Genomic DNA, 20774 nt, shown 5'->3' with positions numbered 1-20774 from the left:
TTTTGCCCGCCAGGGCAAAGCCCGCCGGGCAAAGGACGGCGTTTGTCAGGCGTTTGTCAGGCGATCGGGGCCCGGGCCCAAACCCCTGCCCACTGGGGCCATATCCTCCTGGATGCTAGCTTGGAGCCAGCCTCTGCTGGCTCACCAGCAGGTGGCAACAGCAGCAAGCATTAGCTAAAGGCTCCCCCCTCTGGCTACCACTGCAAGGCATCAGCCTGGCTGTGCTGCGAGGACCCCTGCAAAGGCTGACTGACAGCTGGGGGGTGCAAGCCAACAGCTGAAAAGCAGGCTTTGCGCTTTCATTTGCTCTGTTTCTTTTTTTTTTTAACCAGCATAGGTAACCCTGCACTTGGCAGGGCTTCAAAAAATTGAGTGAAACTCTTTAATGTTCCTCTCCACGGAAATCTTTAGTAAAAGGCGAAAGATTTATTCGGTTTGAAGAGAAACCAGAGTATGCGCTCTAGTGGCCCCGACTGCGGCCGCAAAAAATGCAACACCTCACTAGCTCAGGGTGACTTAGTGAAGCAGTGCACACGATGACGCTTTTTGAGATGAAGCGAATGGAGAATGCTATCGGGCTCCGAACCCGTGGCAGAATGACTTTATTTGCAAGCAATCCCATCCAAAGTCATGAAACCTGGCAGGGGATTGTGGGTATGCAAATTTCTCCAGACCGCAGGCCATGTGACATTGGCCAAAAGGCAGGCAGAGTCTGCCTTTGCCTGAGGACTCCCCTCGTTTACATAAGGTCTAGGGCTTCTGGGAGGCAGGCGTGAGATTTTCTTTTGGGCCCCAGAGATGGGGCTCCTCCCCCAGGATGTTGAAGAAGCAGCCCGCTCTCTCCTTTCTCAGGACACAGGGATCATTTTCCGCCCTCACCCTGTCTTGCACGGGTGCTGGGCCTCCTGGGCTGCCAGCGGGCAAAGAACGGCGTTTGTCAGGCGTTCGTCAGCCGATCGGGGCCCGGGCCCAAACCCCTGCCCACTGGGGCCATATCCTCCTGGATGCTAGCTTGGAGCCAGCCTCTGCTGGCTCACCAGCAGGTGGCGACAGCAGCAAGCATTAGCTAAAGGCTCCCCCCTCTGGCTACCACTGCAAAGCATCAGCCTGGCTGTGCTGCGAGGACCCCTGCAAAGGCTGACTGACAGCTGGGGGGTGCAAGCCAACAGCTGAAAAGCAGGCTTTGCGCTTTCATTTGCTCTGTTTCTTTTTTTTTTTAACCAGCATAGGTAACCCTGCACTTGGCAGGGCTTCAAAAAATTGAGTGAAACTCTTTAATGTTCCTCTCCACGGAAATCTTTAGTAAAAGGCGAAAGATTTATTCGGTTTGAAGAGAAACCAGAGTATGCGCTCTAGTGGCCCCGACTGCGGCCGCAAAAAATGCAACACCTCACTAGCTCAGGGTGACTTAGTGAAGCAGTGCACACGATGACGCTTTTTGAGATGAAGCGAATGGAGAATGCTATCGGGCTCCGAACCCGTGGCAGAATGACTTTATTTGCAAGCAATCCCATCCAAAGTCATGAAACCTGGCAGGGGATTGTGGGTATGCAAATTTCTCCAGACCGCAGGCCATGTGACATTGGCCAAAAGGCAGGCAGAGTCTGCCTTTGCCTGAGGACTCCCCTCGTTTACATAAGGTCTAGGGCTTCTGGGAGGCAGGCGTGAGATTTTCTTTTGGGCCCCAGAGATGGGGCTCCTCCCCCAGGATGTTGAAAAAGCAGCCCGCTCTCTCCTTTCTCAGGACACAGGGGTCATTTTCCGCCCTCACCCTGTCTTGCACGGGTGCTGGGCCTCCTGGGCTGCCAGGTTCTTTTGCCCGCCAGGGCAAAGCCCGCCGGGCAAAGGACGGCGTTTGTCAGGCGTTTGTCAGGCGATCGGGGCCCGGGCCCAAACCCCTGCCCACTGGGGCCATATCCTCCTGGATGCTAGCTTGGAGCCAGCCTCTGCTGGCTCACCAGCAGGTGGCGACAGCAGCAAGCATTAGCTAAAGGCTCCCCCCTCTGGCTACCACTGCAAGGCATCAGCCTGGCTGTGCTGCGAGGACCCCTGCAAAGGCTGACTGACAGCTGGGGGGTGCAAGCCAACAGCTGAAAAGCAGGCTTTGCGCTTTCATTTGCTCTGTTTCTTTTTAACCAGCATAGGTAACCCTGCACTTGGCAGGGCTTCAAAACATTGAGTGAAACTCTTTAATGTTCCTCTCCACGGAAATCTTTAGTAAAAGGCGAAAGATTTATTCGGTTTGAAGAGAAACCAGAGTATGCGCTCTAGTGGCCCCGACTGCGGCCGCAAAAAATGCAACACCTCACTAGCTCAGGGTGACTTAGTGAAGCAGTGCACACGATGACGCTTTTTGAGATGAAGCGAATGGAGAATGCCATCGGGCTCCGAACCCGTGGCAGAATGACTTTATTTGCAAGCAATCCCATCCAAAGTCATGAAACCTGGCAGGGGATTGTGGGTATGCAAATTTCTCCAGACCGCAGGCCATGTAACATTGGCCAAAAGGCAGGCAGAGTCTGCTTTTGCTTGAGGACTCCCCTCGTTTACATAAGGTCTAGGGCTTCTGGGAGGCAGGCGTGAGATTTTCTTTTGGGCCCCAGAGATGGGGCTCCTCCCCCAGGATGTTGAAGAAGCAGCCCGCTCTCTCCTTTCTCAGGACACAGGGGTCATTTTCCGCCCTCACCCTGTCTTGCACGGGTGCTGGGCCTCCTGGGCTGCCAGCGGGCAAAGGACGGCGTTTGTCAGGCGTTCGTCAGCCGATCGGGGCCCGGGCCCAAACCCCTGCCCACTGGGGCCATATCCTCCTGGATGCTAGCTTGGAGCCAGCCTCTGCTGGCTCACCAGCAGGTGGCGACAGCAGCAAGCATTAGCTAAAGGCTCCCCCCTCTGGCTACCACTGCAAGGCATCAGCCTGGCTGTGCTGCAAGGACCCCTGCAAAGGCTGACTGACAGCTGGGGGGTGCAAGCCAACAGCTGAAAAGCAGGCTTTGCGCTTTCATTTGCTCTGTTTCTTTTTTTTTTTAACCAGCATAGGTAACCCTGCACTTGGCAGGGCTTCAAAAAATTGAGTGAAACTCTTTAATGTTCCTCTCCACGGAAATCTTTAGTAAAAGGCGAAAGATTTATTCGGTTTGAAGAGAAACCAGAGTATGCGCTCTAGTGGCCCCGACTGCGGCCGCAAAAAATGCAACACCTCACTAGCTCAGGGTGACTTAGTGAAGCAGTGCACACGATGACGCTTTTTGAGATGAAGCGAATGGAGAATGCCATCGGGCTCCGAACCCGTGGCAGAATGACTTTATTTGCAAGCAATCCCATCCAAAGTCATGAAACCTGGCAGGGGATTGTGGGTATGCAAATTTCTCCAGACCGCAGGCCATGTAACATTGGCCAAAAGGCAGGCAGAGTCTGCCTTTGCCTGAGGACTCCCCTCGTTTACATAAGGTCTAGGGCTTCTGGGAGGCAGGCGTGAGATTTTCTTTTGGGCCCCAGAGATGGGGCTCCTCCCCCAGGATGTTGAAGAAGCAGCCCGCTCTCTCCTTTCTCAGGACACAGGGATCATTTTCCGCCCTCACCCTGTCTTGCACGGGTGCTGGGCCTCCTGGGCTGCCAGCGGGCAAAGAACGGCGTTTGTCAGGCGTTCGTCAGCCGATCGGGGCCCGGGCCCAAACCCCTGCCCACTGGGGCCATATCCTCCTGGATGCTAGCTTGGAGCCAGCCTCTGCTGGCTCACCAGCAGGTGGCGACAGCAGCAAGCATTAGCTAAAGGCTCCCCCCTCTGGCTACCACTGCAAAGCATCAGCCTGGCTGTGCTGCGAGGACCCCTGCAAAGGCTGACTGACAGCTGGGGGGTGCAAGCCAACAGCTGAAAAGCAGGCTTTGCGCTTTCATTTGCTCTGTTTCTTTTTTTTTTTAACCAGCATAGGTAACCCTGCACTTGGCAGGGCTTCAAAAAATTGAGTGAAACTCTTTAATGTTCCTCTCCACGGAAATCTTTAGTAAAAGGCGAAAGATTTATTCGGTTTGAAGAGAAACCAGAGTATGCGCTCTAGTGGCCCCGACTGCGGCCGCAAAAAATGCAACACCTCACTAGCTCAGGGTGACTTAGTGAAGCAGTGCACACGATGACGCTTTTTGAGATGAAGCGAATGGAGAATGCTATCGGGCTCCGAACCCGTGGCAGAATGACTTTATTTGCAAGCAATCCCATCCAAAGTCATGAAACCTGGCAGGGGATTGTGGGTATGCAAATTTCTCCAGACCGCAGGCCATGTGACATTGGCCAAAAGGCAGGCAGAGTCTGCCTTTGCCTGAGGACTCCCCTCGTTTACATAAGGTCTAGGGCTTCTGGGAGGCAGGCGTGAGATTTTCTTTTGGGCCCCAGAGATGGGGCTCCTCCCCCAGGATGTTGAAAAAGCAGCCCGCTCTCTCCTTTCTCAGGACACAGGGGTCATTTTCCGCCCTCACCCTGTCTTGCACGGGTGCTGGGCCTCCTGGGCTGCCAGGTTCTTTTGCCCGCCAGGGCAAAGCCCGCCGGGCAAAGGACGGCGTTTGTCAGGCGTTCGTCAGCCGATCGGGGCCCGGGCCCAAACCCCTGCCCACTGGGGCCATATCCTCCTGGATGCTAGCTTGGAGCCAGCCTCTGCTGGCTCACCAGCAGGTGGCAACAGCAGCAAGCATTAGCTAAAGGCTCCCCCCTCTGGCTACCACTGCAAGGCATCAGCCTGGCTGTGCTGCGAGGACCCCTGCAAAGGCTGACTGACAGCTGGGGGGTGCAAGCCAACAGCTGAAAAGCAGGCTTTGCGCTTTTATTTGCTCTGTTTCTTTTTTTTTTTAACCAGCATAGGTAACCCTGCACTTGGCAGGGCTTCAAAAAATTGAGTGAAACTCTTTAATGTTCCTCTCCACGGAAATCTTTAGTAAAAGGCGAAAGATTTATTCGGTTTGAAGAGAAACCAGAGTATGCGCTCTAGTGGCCCCGACTGCGGCCGCAAAAAATGCAACACCTCACTAGCTCAGGGTGACTTAGTGAAGCAGTGCACACGATGACGCTTTTTGAGATGAAGCGAATGGAGAATGCTATCGGGCTCCGAACCCGTGGCAGAATGACTTTATTTGCAAGCAATCCCATCCAAAGTCATGAAACCTGGCAGGGGATTGTGGGTATGCAAATTTCTCCAGACCGCAGGCCATGTGACATTGGCCAAAAGGCAGGCAGAGTCTGCCTTTGCCTGAGGACTCCCCTCGTTTACATAAGGTCTAGGGCTTCTGGGAGGCAGGCGTGAGATTTTCTTTTGGGCCCCAGAGATGGGGCTCCTCCCCCAGGATGTTGAAGAAGCAGCCCGCTCTCTCCTTTCTCAGGACACAGGGATCATTTTCCGCCCTCACCCTGTCTTGCACGGGTGCTGGGCCTCCTGGGCTGCCAGCGGGCAAAGAACGGCGTTTGTCAGGCGTTCGTCAGCCGATCGGGGCCCGGGCCCAAACCCCTGCCCACTGGGGCCATATCCTCCTGGATGCTAGCTTGGAGCCAGCCTCTGCTGGCTCACCAGCAGGTGGCGACAGCAGCAAGCATTAGCTAAAGGCTCCCCCCTCTGGCTACCACTGCAAAGCATCAGCCTGGCTGTGCTGCGAGGACCCCTGCAAAGGCTGACTGACAGCTGGGGGGTGCAAGCCAACAGCTGAAAAGCAGGCTTTGCGCTTTCATTTGCTCTGTTTCTTTTTTTTTTTAACCAGCATAGGTAACCCTGCACTTGGCAGGGCTTCAAAAAATTGAGTGAAACTCTTTAATGTTCCTCTCCACGGAAATCTTTAGTAAAAGGCGAAAGATTTATTCGGTTTGAAGAGAAACCAGAGTATGCGCTCTAGTGGCCCCGACTGCGGCCGCAAAAAATGCAACACCTCACTAGCTCAGGGTGACTTAGTGAAGCAGTGCACACGATGACGCTTTTTGAGATGAAGCGAATGGAGAATGCTATCGGGCTCCGAACCCGTGGCAGAATGACTTTATTTGCAAGCAATCCCATCCAAAGTCATGAAACCTGGCAGGGGATTGTGGGTATGCAAATTTCTCCAGACCGCAGGCCATGTGACATTGGCCAAAAGGCAGGCAGAGTCTGCCTTTGCCTGAGGACTCCCCTCGTTTACATAAGGTCTAGGGCTTCTGGGAGGCAGGCGTGAGATTTTCTTTTGGGCCCCAGAGATGGGGCTCCTCCCCCAGGATGTTGAAAAAGCAGCCCGCTCTCTCCTTTCTCAGGACACAGGGGTCATTTTCCGCCCTCACCCTGTCTTGCACGGGTGCTGGGCCTCCTGGGCTGCCAGGTTCTTTTGCCCGCCAGGGCAAAGCCCGCCGGGCAAAGGACGGCGTTTGTCAGGCGTTTGTCAGGCGATCGGGGCCCGGGCCCAAACCCCTGCCCACTGGGGCCATATCCTCCTGGATGCTAGCTTGGAGCCAGCCTCTGCTGGCTCACCAGCAGGTGGCGACAGCAGCAAGCATTAGCTAAAGGCTCCCCCCTCTGGCTACCACTGCAAGGCATCAGCCTGGCTGTGCTGCGAGGACCCCTGCAAAGGCTGACTGACAGCTGGGGGGTGCAAGCCAACAGCTGAAAAGCAGGCTTTGCGCTTTCATTTGCTCTGTTTCTTTTTAACCAGCATAGGTAACCCTGCACTTGGCAGGGCTTCAAAACATTGAGTGAAACTCTTTAATGTTCCTCTCCACGGAAATCTTTAGTAAAAGGCGAAAGATTTATTCGGTTTGAAGAGAAACCAGAGTATGCGCTCTAGTGGCCCCGACTGCGGCCGCAAAAAATGCAACACCTCACTAGCTCAGGGTGACTTAGTGAAGCAGTGCACACGATGACGCTTTTTGAGATGAAGCGAATGGAGAATGCCATCGGGCTCCGAACCCGTGGCAGAATGACTTTATTTGCAAGCAATCCCATCCAAAGTCATGAAACCTGGCAGGGGATTGTGGGTATGCAAATTTCTCCAGACCGCAGGCCATGTAACATTGGCCAAAAGGCAGGCAGAGTCTGCTTTTGCTTGAGGACTCCCCTCGTTTACATAAGGTCTAGGGCTTCTGGGAGGCAGGCGTGAGATTTTCTTTTGGGCCCCAGAGATGGGGCTCCTCCCCCAGGATGTTGAAGAAGCAGCCCGCTCTCTCCTTTCTCAGGACACAGGGGTCATTTTCCGCCCTCACCCTGTCTTGCACGGGTGCTGGGCCTCCTGGGCTGCCAGCGGGCAAAGGACGGCGTTTGTCAGGCGTTCGTCAGCCGATCGGGGCCCGGGCCCAAACCCCTGCCCACTGGGGCCATATCCTCCTGGATGCTAGCTTGGAGCCAGCCTCTGCTGGCTCACCAGCAGGTGGCGACAGCAGCAAGCATTAGCTAAAGGCTCCCCCCTCTGGCTACCACTGCAAGGCATCAGCCTGGCTGTGCTGCAAGGACCCCTGCAAAGGCTGACTGACAGCTGGGGGGTGCAAGCCAACAGCTGAAAAGCAGGCTTTGCGCTTTCATTTGCTCTGTTTCTTTTTTTTTTTAACCAGCATAGGTAACCCTGCACTTGGCAGGGCTTCAAAAAATTGAGTGAAACTCTTTAATGTTCCTCTCCACGGAAATCTTTAGTAAAAGGCGAAAGATTTATTCGGTTTGAAGAGAAACCAGAGTATGCGCTCTAGTGGCCCCGACTGCGGCCGCAAAAAATGCAACACCTCACTAGCTCAGGGTGACTTAGTGAAGCAGTGCACACGATGACGCTTTTTGAGATGAAGCGAATGGAGAATGCCATCGGGCTCCGAACCCGTGGCAGAATGACTTTATTTGCAAGCAATCCCATCCAAAGTCATGAAACCTGGCAGGGGATTGTGGGTATGCAAATTTCTCCAGACCGCAGGCCATGTAACATTGGCCAAAAGGCAGGCAGAGTCTGCCTTTGCCTGAGGACTCCCCTCGTTTACATAAGGTCTAGGGCTTCTGGGAGGCAGGCGTGAGATTTTCTTTTGGGCCCCAGAGATGGGGCTCCTCCCCCAGGATGTTGAAGAAGCAGCCCGCTCTCTCCTTTCTCAGGACACAGGGATCATTTTCCGCCCTCACCCTGTCTTGCACGGGTGCTGGGCCTCCTGGGCTGCCAGCGGGCAAAGAACGGCGTTTGTCAGGCGTTCGTCAGCCGATCGGGGCCCGGGCCCAAACCCCTGCCCACTGGGGCCATATCCTCCTGGATGCTAGCTTGGAGCCAGCCTCTGCTGGCTCACCAGCAGGTGGCGACAGCAGCAAGCATTAGCTAAAGGCTCCCCCCTCTGGCTACCACTGCAAAGCATCAGCCTGGCTGTGCTGCGAGGACCCCTGCAAAGGCTGACTGACAGCTGGGGGGTGCAAGCCAACAGCTGAAAAGCAGGCTTTGCGCTTTCATTTGCTCTGTTTCTTTTTTTTTTTAACCAGCATAGGTAACCCTGCACTTGGCAGGGCTTCAAAAAATTGAGTGAAACTCTTTAATGTTCCTCTCCACGGAAATCTTTAGTAAAAGGCGAAAGATTTATTCGGTTTGAAGAGAAACCAGAGTATGCGCTCTAGTGGCCCCGACTGCGGCCGCAAAAAATGCAACACCTCACTAGCTCAGGGTGACTTAGTGAAGCAGTGCACACGATGACGCTTTTTGAGATGAAGCGAATGGAGAATGCTATCGGGCTCCGAACCCGTGGCAGAATGACTTTATTTGCAAGCAATCCCATCCAAAGTCATGAAACCTGGCAGGGGATTGTGGGTATGCAAATTTCTCCAGACCGCAGGCCATGTGACATTGGCCAAAAGGCAGGCAGAGTCTGCCTTTGCCTGAGGACTCCCCTCGTTTACATAAGGTCTAGGGCTTCTGGGAGGCAGGCGTGAGATTTTCTTTTGGGCCCCAGAGATGGGGCTCCTCCCCCAGGATGTTGAAAAAGCAGCCCGCTCTCTCCTTTCTCAGGACACAGGGGTCATTTTCCGCCCTCACCCTGTCTTGCACGGGTGCTGGGCCTCCTGGGCTGCCAGGTTCTTTTGCCCGCCAGGGCAAAGCCCGCCGGGCAAAGGACGGCGTTTGTCAGGCGTTCGTCAGCCGATCGGGGCCCGGGCCCAAACCCCTGCCCACTGGGGCCATATCCTCCTGGATGCTAGCTTGGAGCCAGCCTCTGCTGGCTCACCAGCAGGTGGCGACAGCAGCAAGCATTAGCTAAAGGCTCCCCCCTCTGGCTACCACTGCAAAGCATCAGCCTGGCTGTGCTGCGAGGACCCCTGCAAAGGCTGACTGACAGCTGGGGGGTGCAAGCCAACAGCTGAAAAGCAGGCTTTGCGCTTTCATTTGCTCTGTTTCTTTTTTTTTTTAACCAGCATAGGTAACCCTGCACTTGGCAGGGCTTCAAAAAATTGAGTGAAACTCTTTAATGTTCCTCTCCACGGAAATCTTTAGTAAAAGGCGAAAGATTTATTCGGTTTGAAGAGAAACCAGAGTATGCGCTCTAGTGGCCCCGACTGCGGCCGCAAAAAATGCAACACCTCACTAGCTCAGGGTGACTTAGTGAAGCAGTGCACACGATGACGCTTTTTGAGATGAAGCGAATGGAGAATGCTATCGGGCTCCGAACCCGTGGCAGAATGACTTTATTTGCAAGCAATCCCATCCAAAGTCATGAAACCTGGCAGGGGATTGTGGGTATGCAAATTTCTCCAGACCGCAGGCCATGTGACATTGGCCAAAAGGCAGGCAGAGTCTGCCTTTGCCTGAGGACTCCCCTCGTTTACATAAGGTCTAGGGCTTCTGGGAGGCAGGCGTGAGATTTTCTTTTGGGCCCCAGAGATGGGGCTCCTCCCCCAGGATGTTGAAAAAGCAGCCCGCTCTCTCCTTTCTCAGGACACAGGGGTCATTTTCCGCCCTCACCCTGTCTTGCACGGGTGCTGGGCCTCCTGGGCTGCCAGGTTCTTTTGCCCGCCAGGGCAAAGCCCGCCGGGCAAAGGACGGCGTTTGTCAGGCGTTCGTCAGCCGATCGGGGCCCGGGCCCAAACCCCTGCCCACTGGGGCCATATCCTCCTGGATGCTAGCTTGGAGCCAGCCTCTGCTGGCTCACCAGCAGGTGGCAACAGCAGCAAGCATTAGCTAAAGGCTCCCCCCTCTGGCTACCACTGCAAGGCATCAGCCTGGCTGTGCTGCGAGGACCCCTGCAAAGGCTGACTGACAGCTGGGGGGTGCAAGCCAACAGCTGAAAAGCAGGCTTTGCGCTTTCATTTGCTCTGTTTCTTTTTTTTTTTAACCAGCATAGGTAACCCTGCACTTGGCAGGGCTTCAAAAAATTGAGTGAAACTCTTTAATGTTCCTCTCCACGGAAATCTTTAGTAAAAGGCGAAAGATTTATTCGGTTTGAAGAGAAACCAGAGTATGCGCTCTAGTGGCCCCGACTGCGGCCGCAAAAAATGCAACACCTCACTAGCTCAGGGTGACTTAGTGAAGCAGTGCACACGATGACGCTTTTTGAGATGAAGCGAATGGAGAATGCTATCGGGCTCCGAACCCGTGGCAGAATGACTTTATTTGCAAGCAATCCCATCCAAAGTCATGAAACCTGGCAGGGGATTGTGGGTATGCAAATTTCTCCAGACCGCAGGCCATGTGACATTGGCCAAAAGGCAGGCAGAGTCTGCCTTTGCCTGAGGACTCCCCTCGTTTACATAAGGTCTAGGGCTTCTGGGAGGCAGGCGTGAGATTTTCTTTTGGGCCCCAGAGATGGGGCTCCTCCCCCAGGATGTTGAAGAAGCAGCCCGCTCTCTCCTTTCTCAGGACACAGGGATCATTTTCCGCCCTCACCCTGTCTTGCACGGGTGCTGGGCCTCCTGGGCTGCCAGCGGGCAAAGAACGGCGTTTGTCAGGCGTTCGTCAGCCGATCGGGGCCCGGGCCCAAACCCCTGCCCACTGGGGCCATATCCTCCTGGATGCTAGCTTGGAGCCAGCCTCTGCTGGCTCACCAGCAGGTGGCGACAGCAGCAAGCATTAGCTAAAGGCTCCCCCCTCTGGCTACCACTGCAAAGCATCAGCCTGGCTGTGCTGCGAGGACCCCTGCAAAGGCTGACTGACAGCTGGGGGGTGCAAGCCAACAGCTGAAAAGCAGGCTTTGCGCTTTCATTTGCTCTGTTTCTTTTTTTTTTTAACCAGCATAGGTAACCCTGCACTTGGCAGGGCTTCAAAAAATTGAGTGAAACTCTTTAATGTTCCTCTCCACGGAAATCTTTAGTAAAAGGCGAAAGATTTATTCGGTTTGAAGAGAAACCAGAGTATGCGCTCTAGTGGCCCCGACTGCGGCCGCAAAAAATGCAACACCTCACTAGCTCAGGGTGACTTAGTGAAGCAGTGCACACGATGACGCTTTTTGAGATGAAGCGAATGGAGAATGCTATCGGGCTCCGAACCCGTGGCAGAATGACTTTATTTGCAAGCAATCCCATCCAAAGTCATGAAACCTGGCAGGGGATTGTGGGTATGCAAATTTCTCCAGACCGCAGGCCATGTGACATTGGCCAAAAGGCAGGCAGAGTCTGCCTTTGCCTGAGGACTCCCCTCGTTTACATAAGGTCTAGGGCTTCTGGGAGGCAGGCGTGAGATTTTCTTTTGGGCCCCAGAGATGGGGCTCCTCCCCCAGGATGTTGAAAAAGCAGCCCGCTCTCTCCTTTCTCAGGACACAGGGGTCATTTTCCGCCCTCACCCTGTCTTGCACGGGTGCTGGGCCTCCTGGGCTGCCAGGTTCTTTTGCCCGCCAGGGCAAAGCCCGCCGGGCAAAGGACGGCGTTTGTCAGGCGTTCGTCAGCCGATCGGGGCCCGGGCCCAAACCCCTGCCCACTGGGGCCATATCCTCCTGGATGCTAGCTTGGAGCCAGCCTCTGCTGGCTCACCAGCAGGTGGCGACAGCAGCAAGCATTAGCTAAAGGCTCCCCCCTCTGGCTACCACTGCAAAGCATCAGCCTGGCTGTGCTGCGAGGACCCCTGCAAAGGCTGACTGACAGCTGGGGGGTGCAAGCCAACAGCTGAAAAGCAGGCTTTGCGCTTTCATTTGCTCTGTTTCTTTTTTTTTTTAACCAGCATAGGTAACCCTGCACTTGGCAGGGCTTCAAAAAATTGAGTGAAACTCTTTAATGTTCCTCTCCACGGAAATCTTTAGTAAAAGGCGAAAGATTTATTCGGTTTGAAGAGAAACCAGAGTATGCGCTCTAGTGGCCCCGACTGCGGCCGCAAAAAATGCAACACCTCACTAGCTCAGGGTGACTTAGTGAAGCAGTGCACACGATGACGCTTTTTGAGATGAAGCGAATGGAGAATGCTATCGGGCTCCGAACCCGTGGCAGAATGACTTTATTTGCAAGCAATCCCATCCAAAGTCATGAAACCTGGCAGGGGATTGTGGGTATGCAAATTTCTCCAGACCGCAGGCCATGTGACATTGGCCAAAAGGCAGGCAGAGTCTGCCTTTGCCTGAGGACTCCCCTCGTTTACATAAGGTCTAGGGCTTCTGGGAGGCAGGCGTGAGATTTTCTTTTGGGCCCCAGAGATGGGGCTCCTCCCCCAGGATGTTGAAAAAGCAGCCCGCTCTCTCCTTTCTCAGGACACAGGGGTCATTTTCCGCCCTCACCCTGTCTTGCACGGGTGCTGGGCCTCCTGGGCTGCCAGGTTCTTTTGCCCGCCAGGGCAAAGCCCGCCGGGCAAAGGACGGCGTTTGTCAGGCGTTCGTCAGCCGATCGGGGCCCGGGCCCAAACCCCTGCCCACTGGGGCCATATCCTCCTGGATGCTAGCTTGGAGCCAGCCTCTGCTGGCTCACCAGCAGGTGGCAACAGCAGCAAGCATTAGCTAAAGGCTCCCCCCTCTGGCTACCACTGCAAGGCATCAGCCTGGCTGTGCTGCGAGGACCCCTGCAAAGGCTGACTGACAGCTGGGGGGTGCAAGCCAACAGCTGAAAAGCAGGCTTTGCGCTTTCATTTGCTCTGTTTCTTTTTTTTTTTAACCAGCATAGGTAACCCTGCACTTGGCAGGGCTTCAAAAAATTGAGTGAAACTCTTTAATGTTCCTCTCCACGGAAATCTTTAGTAAAAGGCGAAAGATTTATTCGGTTTGAAGAGAAACCAGAGTATGCGCTCTAGTGGCCCCGACTGCGGCCGCAAAAAATGCAACACCTCACTAGCTCAGGGTGACTTAGTGAAGCAGTGCACACGATGACGCTTTTTGAGATGAAGCGAATGGAGAATGCTATCGGGCTCCGAACCCGTGGCAGAATGACTTTATTTGCAAGCAATCCCATCCAAAGTCATGAAACCTGGCAGGGGATTGTGGGTATGCAAATTTCTCCAGACCGCAGGCCATGTGACATTGGCCAAAAGGCAGGCAGAGTCTGCCTTTGCCTGAGGACTCCCCTCGTTTACATAAGGTCTAGGGCTTCTGGGAGGCAGGCGTGAGATTTTCTTTTGGGCCCCAGAGATGGGGCTCCTCCCCCAGGATGTTGAAGAAGCAGCCCGCTCTCTCCTTTCTCAGGACACAGGGATCATTTTCCGCCCTCACCCTGTCTTGCACGGGTGCTGGGCCTCCTGGGCTGCCAGCGGGCAAAGAACGGCGTTTGTCAGGCGTTCGTCAGCCGATCGGGGCCCGGGCCCAAACCCCTGCCCACTGGGGCCATATCCTCCTGGATGCTAGCTTGGAGCCAGCCTCTGCTGGCTCACCAGCAGGTGGCGACAGCAGCAAGCATTAGCTAAAGGCTCCCCCCTCTGGCTACCACTGCAAAGCATCAGCCTGGCTGTGCTGCGAGGACCCCTGCAAAGGCTGACTGACAGCTGGGGGGTGCAAGCCAACAGCTGAAAAGCAGGCTTTGCGCTTTCATTTGCTCTGTTTCTTTTTTTTTTTAACCAGCATAGGTAACCCTGCACTTGGCAGGGCTTCAAAAAATTGAGTGAAACTCTTTAATGTTCCTCTCCACGGAAATCTTTAGTAAAAGGCGAAAGATTTATTCGGTTTGAAGAGAAACCAGAGTATGCGCTCTAGTGGCCCCGACTGCGGCCGCAAAAAATGCAACACCTCACTAGCTCAGGGTGACTTAGTGAAGCAGTGCACACGATGACGCTTTTTGAGATGAAGCGAATGGAGAATGCTATCGGGCTCCGAACCCGTGGCAGAATGACTTTATTTGCAAGCAATCCCATCCAAAGTCATGAAACCTGGCAGGGGATTGTGGGTATGCAAATTTCTCCAGACCGCAGGCCATGTGACATTGGCCAAAAGGCAGGCAGAGTCTGCCTTTGCCTGAGGACTCCCCTCGTTTACATAAGGTCTAGGGCTTCTGGGAGGCAGGCGTGAGATTTTCTTTTGGGCCCCAGAGATGGGGCTCCTCCCCCAGGATGTTGAAAAAGCAGCCCGCTCTCTCCTTTCTCAGGACACAGGGGTCATTTTCCGCCCTCACCCTGTCTTGCACGGGTGCTGGGCCTCCTGGGCTGCCAGGTTCTTTTGCCCGCCAGGGCAAAGCCCGCCGGGCAAAGGACGGCGTTTGTCAGGCGTTTGTCAGGCGATCGGGGCCCGGGCCCAAACCCCTGCCCACTGGGGCCATATCCTCCTGGATGCTAGCTTGGAGCCAGCCTCTGCTGGCTCACCAGCAGGTGGCGACAGCAGCAAGCATTAGCTAAAGGCTCCCCCCTCTGGCTACCACTGCAAGGCATCAGCCTGGCTGTGCTGCGAGGACCCCTGCAAAGGCTGACTGACAGCTGGGGGGTGCAAGCCAACAGCTGAAAAGCAGGCTTTGCGCTTTCATTTGCTCTGTTTCTTTTTAACCAGCATAGGTAACCCTGCACTTGGCAGGGCTTCAAAACATTGAGTGAAACTCTTTAATGTTCCTCTCCACGGAAATCTTTAGTAAAAGGCGAAAGATTTATTCGGTTTGAAGAGAAACCAGAGTATGCGCTCTAGTGGCCCCGACTGCGGCCGCAAAAAATGCAACACCTCACTAGCTCAGGGTGACTTAGTGAAGCAGTGCACACGATGACGCTTTTTGAGATGAAGCGAATGGAGAATGCCATCGGGCTCCGAACCCGTGGCAGAATGACTTTATTTGCAAGCAATCCCATCCAAAGTCATGAAACCTGGCAGGGGATTGTGGGTATGCAAATTTCTCCAGACCGCAGGCCATGTAACATTGGCCAAAAGGCAGGCAGAGTCTGCTTTTGCTTGAGGACTCCCCTCGTTTACATAAGGTCTAGGGCTTCTGGGAGGCAGGCGTGAGATTTTCTTTTGGGCCCCAGAGATGGGGCTCCTCCCCCAGGATGTTGAAGAAGCAGCCCGCTCTCTCCTTTCTCAGGACACAGGGGTCATTTTCCGCCCTCACCCTGTCTTGCACGGGTGCTGGGCCTCCTGGGCTGCCAGCGGGCAAAGGACGGCGTTTGTCAGGCGTTCGTCAGCCGATCGGGGCCCGGGCCCAAACCCCTGCCCACTGGGGCCATATCCTCCTGGATGCTAGCTTGGAGCCAGCCTCTGCTGGCTCACCAGCAGGTGGCGACAGCAGCAAGCATTAGCTAAAGGCTCCCCCCTCTGGCTACCACTGCAAGGCATCAGCCTGGCTGTGCTGCAAGGACCCCTGCAAAGGCTGACTGACAGCTGGGGGGTGCAAGCCAACAGCTGAAAAGCAGGCTTTGCGCTTTCATTTGCTCTGTTTCTTTTTTTTTTTAACCAGCATAGGTAACCCTGCACTTGGCAGGGCTTCAAAAAATTGAGTGAAACTCTTTAATGTTCCTCTCCACGGAAATCTTTAGTAAAAGGCGAAAGATTTATTCGGTTTGAAGAGAAACCAGAGTATGCGCTCTAGTGGCCCCGACTGCGGCCGCAAAAAATGCAACACCTCACTAGCTCAGGGTGACTTAGTGAAGCAGTGCACACGATGACGCTTTTTGAGATGAAGCGAATGGAGAATGCTATCGGGCTCCGAACCCGTGGCAGAATGACTTTATTTGCAAGCAATCCCATCCAAAGTCATGAAACCTGGCAGGGGATTGTGGGTATGCAAATTTCTCCAGACCGCAGGCCATGTGACATTGGCCAAAAGGCAGGCAGAGTCTGCCTTTGCCTGAGGACTCCCCTCGTTTACATAAGGTCTAGGGCTTCTGGGAGGCAGGCGTGAGATTTTCTTTTGGGCCCCAGAGATGGGGCTCCTCCCCCAGGATGTTGAAAAAGCAGCCCGCTCTCTCCTTTCTCAGGACACAGGGGTCATTTTCCGCCCTCACCCTGTCTTGCACGGGTGCTGGGCCTCCTGGGCTGCCAGGTTCTTTTGCCCGCCAGGGCAAAGCCCGCCGGGCAAAGGACGGCGTTTGTCAGGCGTTCGTCAGCCGATCGGGGCCCGGGCCCAAACCCCTGCCCACTGGGGCCATATCCTCCTGGATGCTAGCTTGGAGCCAGCCTCTGCTGGCTCACCAGCAGGTGGCAACAGCAGCAAGCATTAGCTAAAGGCTCCCCCCTCTGGCTACCACTGCAAGGCATCAGCCTGGCTGTGCTGCGAGGACCCCTGCAAAGGCTGACTGACAGCTGGGGGGTGCAAGCCAACAGCTGAAAAGCAGGCTTTGCGCTTTCATTTGCTCTGTTTCTTTTTTTTTTTAACCAGCATAGGTAACCCTGCACTTGGCAGGGCTTCAAAAAATTGAGTGAAACTCTTTAATGTTCCTCTCCACGGAAATCTTTAGTAAAAGGCGAAAGATTTATTCGGTTTGAAGAGAAACCAGAGTATGCGCTCTAGTGGCCCCGACTGCGGCCGCAAAAAATGCAACACCTCACTAGCTCAGGGTGACTTAGTGAAGCAGTGCACACGATGACGCTTTTTGAGATGAAGCGAATGGAGAATGCTATCGGGCTCCGAACCCGTGGCAGAATGACTTTATTTGCAAGCAATCCCATCCAAAGTCATGAAACCTGGCAGGGGATTGTGGGTATGCAAATTTCTCCAGACCGCAGGCCATGTGACATTGGCCAAAAGGCAGGCAGAGTCTGCCTTTGCCTGAGGACTCCCCTCGTTTACATAAGGTCTAGGGCTTCTGGGAGGCAGGCGTGAGATTTTCTTTTGGGCCCCAGAGATGGGGCTCCTCCCCCAGGATGTTGAAGAAGCAGCCCGCTCTCTCCTTTCTCAGGACACAGGGATCATTTTCCGCCCTCACCCTGTCTTGCACGGGTGCTGGGCCTCCTGGGCTGCCAGCGGGCAAAGAACGGCGTTTGTCAGGCGTTCGTCAGCCGATCGGGGCCCGGGCCCAAACCCCTGCCCACTGGGGCCATATCCTCCTGGATGCTAGCTTGGAGCCAGCCTCTGCTGGCTCACCAGCAGGTGGCGACAGCAGCAAGCATTAGCTAAAGGCTCCCCCCTCTGGCTACCACTGCAAAGCATCAGCCTGGCTGTGCTGCGAGGACCCCTGCAAAGGCTGACTGACAGCTGGGGGGGTGCAAGCCAACAGCTGAAAAGCAGGCTTTGCGCTTTCATTTGCTCTGTTTCTTTTTTTTTTTAACCAGCATAGGTAACCCTGCACTTGGCAGGGCTTCAAAAAATTGAGTGAAACTCTTTAATGTTCCTCTCCACGGAAATCTTTAGTAAAAGGCGAAAGATTTATTCGGTTTGAAGAGAAACCAGAGTATGCGCTCTAGTGGCCCCGACTGCGGCCGCAAAAAATGCAAACACCTCACTAGCTCAGGGTGACTTAGTGAAGCAGTGCACACGATGACGCTTTTTGAGATGAAGCGAATGGAGAATGCTATCGGGCTCCGAACCCGTGGCAGAATGACTTTATTTGCAAGCAATCCCATCCAAAGTCATGAAACCTGGCAGGGGATTGTGGGTATGCAAATTTCTCCAGACCGCAGGCCATGTGACATTGGCCAAAAGGCAGGCAGAGTCTGCCTTTGCCTGAGGACTCCCCTCGTTTACATAAGGTCTAGGGCTTCTGGGAGGCAGGCGTGAGATTTTCTTTTGGGCCCCAGAGATGGGGCTCCTCCCCCAGGATGTTGAAAAAGCAGCCCGCTCTCTCCTTTCTCAGGACACAGGGGTCATTTTCCGCCCTCACCCTGTCTTGCACGGGTGCTGGGCCTCCTGGGCTGCCAGGTTCTTTTGCCCGCCAGGGCAAAGCCCGCCGGGCAAAGGACGGCGTTTGTCAGGCGTTTGTCAGGCGATCGGGGCCCGGGCCCAAACCCCTGCCCACTGGGGCCATATCCTCCTGGATGCTAGCTTGGAGCCAGCCTCTGCTGGCTCACCAGCAGGTGGCGACAGCAGCAAGCATTAGCTAAAGGCTCCCCCCTCTGGCTACCACTGCAAGGCATCAGCCTGGCTGTGCTGCGAGGACCCCTGCAAAGGCTGACTGACAGCTGGGGGGTGCAAGCCAACAGCTGAAAAGCAGGCTTTGCGCTTTCATTTGCTCTGTTTCTTTTAACCAGCATAGGTAACCCTGCACTTGGCAGGGCTTCAAAACATTGAGTGAAACTCTTTAATGTTCCTCTCCACGGAAATCTTTAGTAAAAGGCGAAAGATTTATTCGGTTTGAAGAGAAACCAGAGTATGCGCTCTAGTGGCCCCGACTGCGGCCGCAAAAAATGCAACACCTCACTAGCTCAGGGTGACTTAGTGAAGCAGTGCACACGATGACGCTTTTTGAGATGAAGCGAATGGAGAATGCCATCGGGCTCCGAACCCGTGGCAGAATGACTTTATTTGCAAGCAATCCCATCCAAAGTCATGAAACCTGGCAGGGGATTGTGGGTATGCAAATTTCTCCAGACCGCAGGCCATGTAACATTGGCCAAAAGGCAGGCAGAGTCTGCTTTTGCTTGAGGACTCCCCTCGTTTACATAAGGTCTAGGGCTTCTGGGAGGCAGGCGTGAGATTTTCTTTTGGGCCCCAGAGATGGGGCTCCTCCCCCAGGATGTTGAAGAAGCAGCCCGCTCTCTCCTTTCTCAGGACACAGGGGTCATTTTCCGCCCTCACCCTGTCTTGCACGGGTGCTGGGCCTCCTGGGCTGCCAGCGGGCAAAGGACGGCGTTTGTCAGGCGTTCGTCAGCCGATCGGGGCCCGGGCCCAAACCCCTGCCCACTGGGGCCATATCCTCCTGGATGCTAGCTTGGAGCCAGCCTCTGCTGGCTCACCAGCAGGTGGCGACAGCAGCAAGCATTAGCTAAAGGCTCCCCCCTCTGGCTACCACTGCAAGGCATCAGCCCTGGCTGTGCTGCAAGGACCCCTGCAAAGGCTGACTGACAGCTGGGGGGTGCAAGCCAACAGCTGAAAAGCAGGCTTTGCGCTTTCATTTGCTCTGTTTCTTTTTTTTTTTTAACCAGCATAGGTAACCCTGCACTTGGCAGGGCTTCAAAAAATTGAGTGAAACTCTTTAATGTTCCTCTCCACGGAAATCTTTAGTAAAAGGCGAAAGATTTATTCGGTTTGAAGAGAAACCAGAGTATGCGCTCTAGTGGCCCCGACTGCGGCCGCAAAAAATGCAACACCTCACTAGCTCAGGGTGACTTAGTGAAGCAGTGCACACGATGACGCTTTTTGAGATGAAGCGAATGGAGAATGCTATCGGGCTCCGAACCCGTGGCAGAATGACTTTATTTGCAAGCAATCCCATCCAAAGTCATGAAACCTGGCAGGGGATTGTGGGTATGCAAATTTCTCCAGACCGCAGGCCATGTGACATTGGCCAAAAGGCAGGCAGAGTCTGCCTTTGCCTGAGGACTCCCCTCGTTTACATAAGGTCTAGGGCTTCTGGGAGGCAGGCGTGAGATTTTCTTTTGGGCCCCAGAGATGGGGCTCCTCCCCCAGGATGTTGAAAAAGCAGCCCGCTCTCTCCTTTCTCAGGACACAGGGGTCATTTTCCGCCCTCACCCTGTCTTGCACGGGTGCTGGGCCTCCTGGGCTGCCAGGTTCTTTTGCCCGCCAGGGCAAAGCCCGCCGGGCAAAGGACGGCGTTTGTCAGGCGTTCGTCAGCCGATCGGGGCCCGGGCCCAAACCCCTGCCCACTGGGGCCATATCCTCCTGGATGCTAGCTTGGAGCCAGCCTCTGCTGGCTCACCAGCAGGTGGCAACAGCAGCAAGCATTAGCTAAAGGCTCCCCCTCTGGCTACCACTGCAAGGCATCAGCCTGGCTGTGCTGCGAGGACCCCTGCAAAGGCTGACTGACAGCTGGGGGGTGCAAGCCAACAGCTGAAAAGCAGGCTTTGCGCTTTCATTTGCTCTGTTTCTTTTTTTTTTTAACCAGCATAGGTAACCCTGCACTTGGCAGGGCTTCAAAAAATTGAGTGAAACTCTTTAATGTTCCTCTCCACGGAAATCTTTAGTAAAAGGCGAAAGATTTATTCGGTTTGAAGAGAAACCAGAGTATGCGCTCTAGTGGCCCCGACTGCGGCCGCAAAAAATGCAACACCTCACTAGCTCAGGGTGACTTAGTGAAGCAGTGCACACGATGACGCTTTTTGAGATGAAGCGAATGGAGAATGCTATCGGGCTCCGAACCCGTGGCAGAATGACTTTATTTGCAAGCAATCCCATCCAAAGTCATGAAAACCTGGCAGGGGATTGTGGGTATGCAAATTTCTCCAGACCGCAGGCCATGTGACATTGGCCAAAAGGCAGGCAGAGTCTGCCTTTGCCTGAGGACTCCCCTCGTTTACATAAGGTCTAGGGCTTCTGGGAGGCAGGCGTGAGATTTTCTTTTGGGCCCCAGAGATGGGGCTCCTCCCCCCAGGATGTTGAAGAAGCAGCCCGCTCTCTCCTTTCTCA

The 20774-nt window shown here is 54.5% G+C and overlaps 23 non-coding genes across 23 annotated transcripts; all 23 read right to left on the bottom strand.

The window, feature by feature from the left end:
• Positions 1 to 339: 339 nt before the first annotated feature.
• Positions 340 to 455, bottom strand: LOC138563652 (U5 spliceosomal RNA). Its single transcript, XR_011299628.1, has one exon. It is a non-coding gene; the product is annotated as a U5 spliceosomal RNA (small nuclear RNA).
• A 776-nt stretch (positions 456 to 1231) lies between these two features.
• Positions 1232 to 1347, bottom strand: LOC138563651 (U5 spliceosomal RNA). The gene has a single exon (XR_011299627.1). It is a non-coding gene; the product is annotated as a U5 spliceosomal RNA (small nuclear RNA).
• Positions 1348 to 2146: 799 nt separating this feature from the next.
• On the bottom strand, positions 2147 to 2262 carry LOC138565021 (U5 spliceosomal RNA). Its single transcript, XR_011300942.1, has one exon. It is a non-coding gene; the product is annotated as a U5 spliceosomal RNA (small nuclear RNA).
• A 776-nt stretch (positions 2263 to 3038) lies between these two features.
• LOC138563650 (U5 spliceosomal RNA) lies at positions 3039 to 3154 on the bottom strand. Its single transcript, XR_011299626.1, has one exon. It is a non-coding gene; the product is annotated as a U5 spliceosomal RNA (small nuclear RNA).
• A 776-nt stretch (positions 3155 to 3930) lies between these two features.
• Positions 3931 to 4046, bottom strand: LOC138563649 (U5 spliceosomal RNA). Its single transcript, XR_011299625.1, has one exon. It is a non-coding gene; the product is annotated as a U5 spliceosomal RNA (small nuclear RNA).
• Positions 4047 to 4851: 805 nt separating this feature from the next.
• On the bottom strand, positions 4852 to 4967 carry LOC138563648 (U5 spliceosomal RNA). Its single transcript, XR_011299624.1, has one exon. It is a non-coding gene; the product is annotated as a U5 spliceosomal RNA (small nuclear RNA).
• A 776-nt stretch (positions 4968 to 5743) lies between these two features.
• LOC138563647 (U5 spliceosomal RNA) lies at positions 5744 to 5859 on the bottom strand. The gene has a single exon (XR_011299623.1). It is a non-coding gene; the product is annotated as a U5 spliceosomal RNA (small nuclear RNA).
• A 799-nt stretch (positions 5860 to 6658) lies between these two features.
• Positions 6659 to 6774, bottom strand: LOC138565020 (U5 spliceosomal RNA). Its single transcript, XR_011300941.1, has one exon. It is a non-coding gene; the product is annotated as a U5 spliceosomal RNA (small nuclear RNA).
• Positions 6775 to 7550: 776 nt separating this feature from the next.
• LOC138563645 (U5 spliceosomal RNA) lies at positions 7551 to 7666 on the bottom strand. Its single transcript, XR_011299621.1, has one exon. It is a non-coding gene; the product is annotated as a U5 spliceosomal RNA (small nuclear RNA).
• Positions 7667 to 8442: 776 nt separating this feature from the next.
• On the bottom strand, positions 8443 to 8558 carry LOC138563644 (U5 spliceosomal RNA). The gene has a single exon (XR_011299620.1). It is a non-coding gene; the product is annotated as a U5 spliceosomal RNA (small nuclear RNA).
• Positions 8559 to 9363: 805 nt separating this feature from the next.
• LOC138563643 (U5 spliceosomal RNA) lies at positions 9364 to 9479 on the bottom strand. Its single transcript, XR_011299619.1, has one exon. It is a non-coding gene; the product is annotated as a U5 spliceosomal RNA (small nuclear RNA).
• Positions 9480 to 10284: 805 nt separating this feature from the next.
• Positions 10285 to 10400, bottom strand: LOC138563642 (U5 spliceosomal RNA). The gene has a single exon (XR_011299618.1). It is a non-coding gene; the product is annotated as a U5 spliceosomal RNA (small nuclear RNA).
• A 776-nt stretch (positions 10401 to 11176) lies between these two features.
• LOC138563641 (U5 spliceosomal RNA) lies at positions 11177 to 11292 on the bottom strand. The gene has a single exon (XR_011299617.1). It is a non-coding gene; the product is annotated as a U5 spliceosomal RNA (small nuclear RNA).
• An 805-nt stretch (positions 11293 to 12097) lies between these two features.
• LOC138563640 (U5 spliceosomal RNA) lies at positions 12098 to 12213 on the bottom strand. Its single transcript, XR_011299616.1, has one exon. It is a non-coding gene; the product is annotated as a U5 spliceosomal RNA (small nuclear RNA).
• An 805-nt stretch (positions 12214 to 13018) lies between these two features.
• LOC138563639 (U5 spliceosomal RNA) lies at positions 13019 to 13134 on the bottom strand. Its single transcript, XR_011299615.1, has one exon. It is a non-coding gene; the product is annotated as a U5 spliceosomal RNA (small nuclear RNA).
• Positions 13135 to 13910: 776 nt separating this feature from the next.
• On the bottom strand, positions 13911 to 14026 carry LOC138563638 (U5 spliceosomal RNA). The gene has a single exon (XR_011299614.1). It is a non-coding gene; the product is annotated as a U5 spliceosomal RNA (small nuclear RNA).
• Positions 14027 to 14825: 799 nt separating this feature from the next.
• LOC138565019 (U5 spliceosomal RNA) lies at positions 14826 to 14941 on the bottom strand. Its single transcript, XR_011300940.1, has one exon. It is a non-coding gene; the product is annotated as a U5 spliceosomal RNA (small nuclear RNA).
• Positions 14942 to 15717: 776 nt separating this feature from the next.
• Positions 15718 to 15833, bottom strand: LOC138563637 (U5 spliceosomal RNA). Its single transcript, XR_011299613.1, has one exon. It is a non-coding gene; the product is annotated as a U5 spliceosomal RNA (small nuclear RNA).
• Positions 15834 to 16638: 805 nt separating this feature from the next.
• On the bottom strand, positions 16639 to 16754 carry LOC138563636 (U5 spliceosomal RNA). Its single transcript, XR_011299612.1, has one exon. It is a non-coding gene; the product is annotated as a U5 spliceosomal RNA (small nuclear RNA).
• Positions 16755 to 17531: 777 nt separating this feature from the next.
• Positions 17532 to 17647, bottom strand: LOC138563634 (U5 spliceosomal RNA). The gene has a single exon (XR_011299610.1). It is a non-coding gene; the product is annotated as a U5 spliceosomal RNA (small nuclear RNA).
• A 799-nt stretch (positions 17648 to 18446) lies between these two features.
• On the bottom strand, positions 18447 to 18562 carry LOC138565018 (U5 spliceosomal RNA). Its single transcript, XR_011300939.1, has one exon. It is a non-coding gene; the product is annotated as a U5 spliceosomal RNA (small nuclear RNA).
• A 778-nt stretch (positions 18563 to 19340) lies between these two features.
• LOC138563633 (U5 spliceosomal RNA) lies at positions 19341 to 19456 on the bottom strand. The gene has a single exon (XR_011299609.1). It is a non-coding gene; the product is annotated as a U5 spliceosomal RNA (small nuclear RNA).
• Positions 19457 to 20260: 804 nt separating this feature from the next.
• Positions 20261 to 20376, bottom strand: LOC138563632 (U5 spliceosomal RNA). Its single transcript, XR_011299608.1, has one exon. It is a non-coding gene; the product is annotated as a U5 spliceosomal RNA (small nuclear RNA).
• Between the last annotated feature and the right edge of the window lie 398 nt (positions 20377 to 20774).

This window comes from Ambystoma mexicanum, chromosome 1q (assembly GCF_040938575.1).
Source record: "Ambystoma mexicanum isolate Mex_15411 chromosome 1q, UKY_AmexF1_1, whole genome shotgun sequence".
Classification (NCBI taxonomy): domain Eukaryota; kingdom Metazoa; phylum Chordata; class Amphibia; order Caudata; family Ambystomatidae; genus Ambystoma; species Ambystoma mexicanum.
This window is presented reverse-complemented; position numbering and strand designations above follow the sequence as displayed.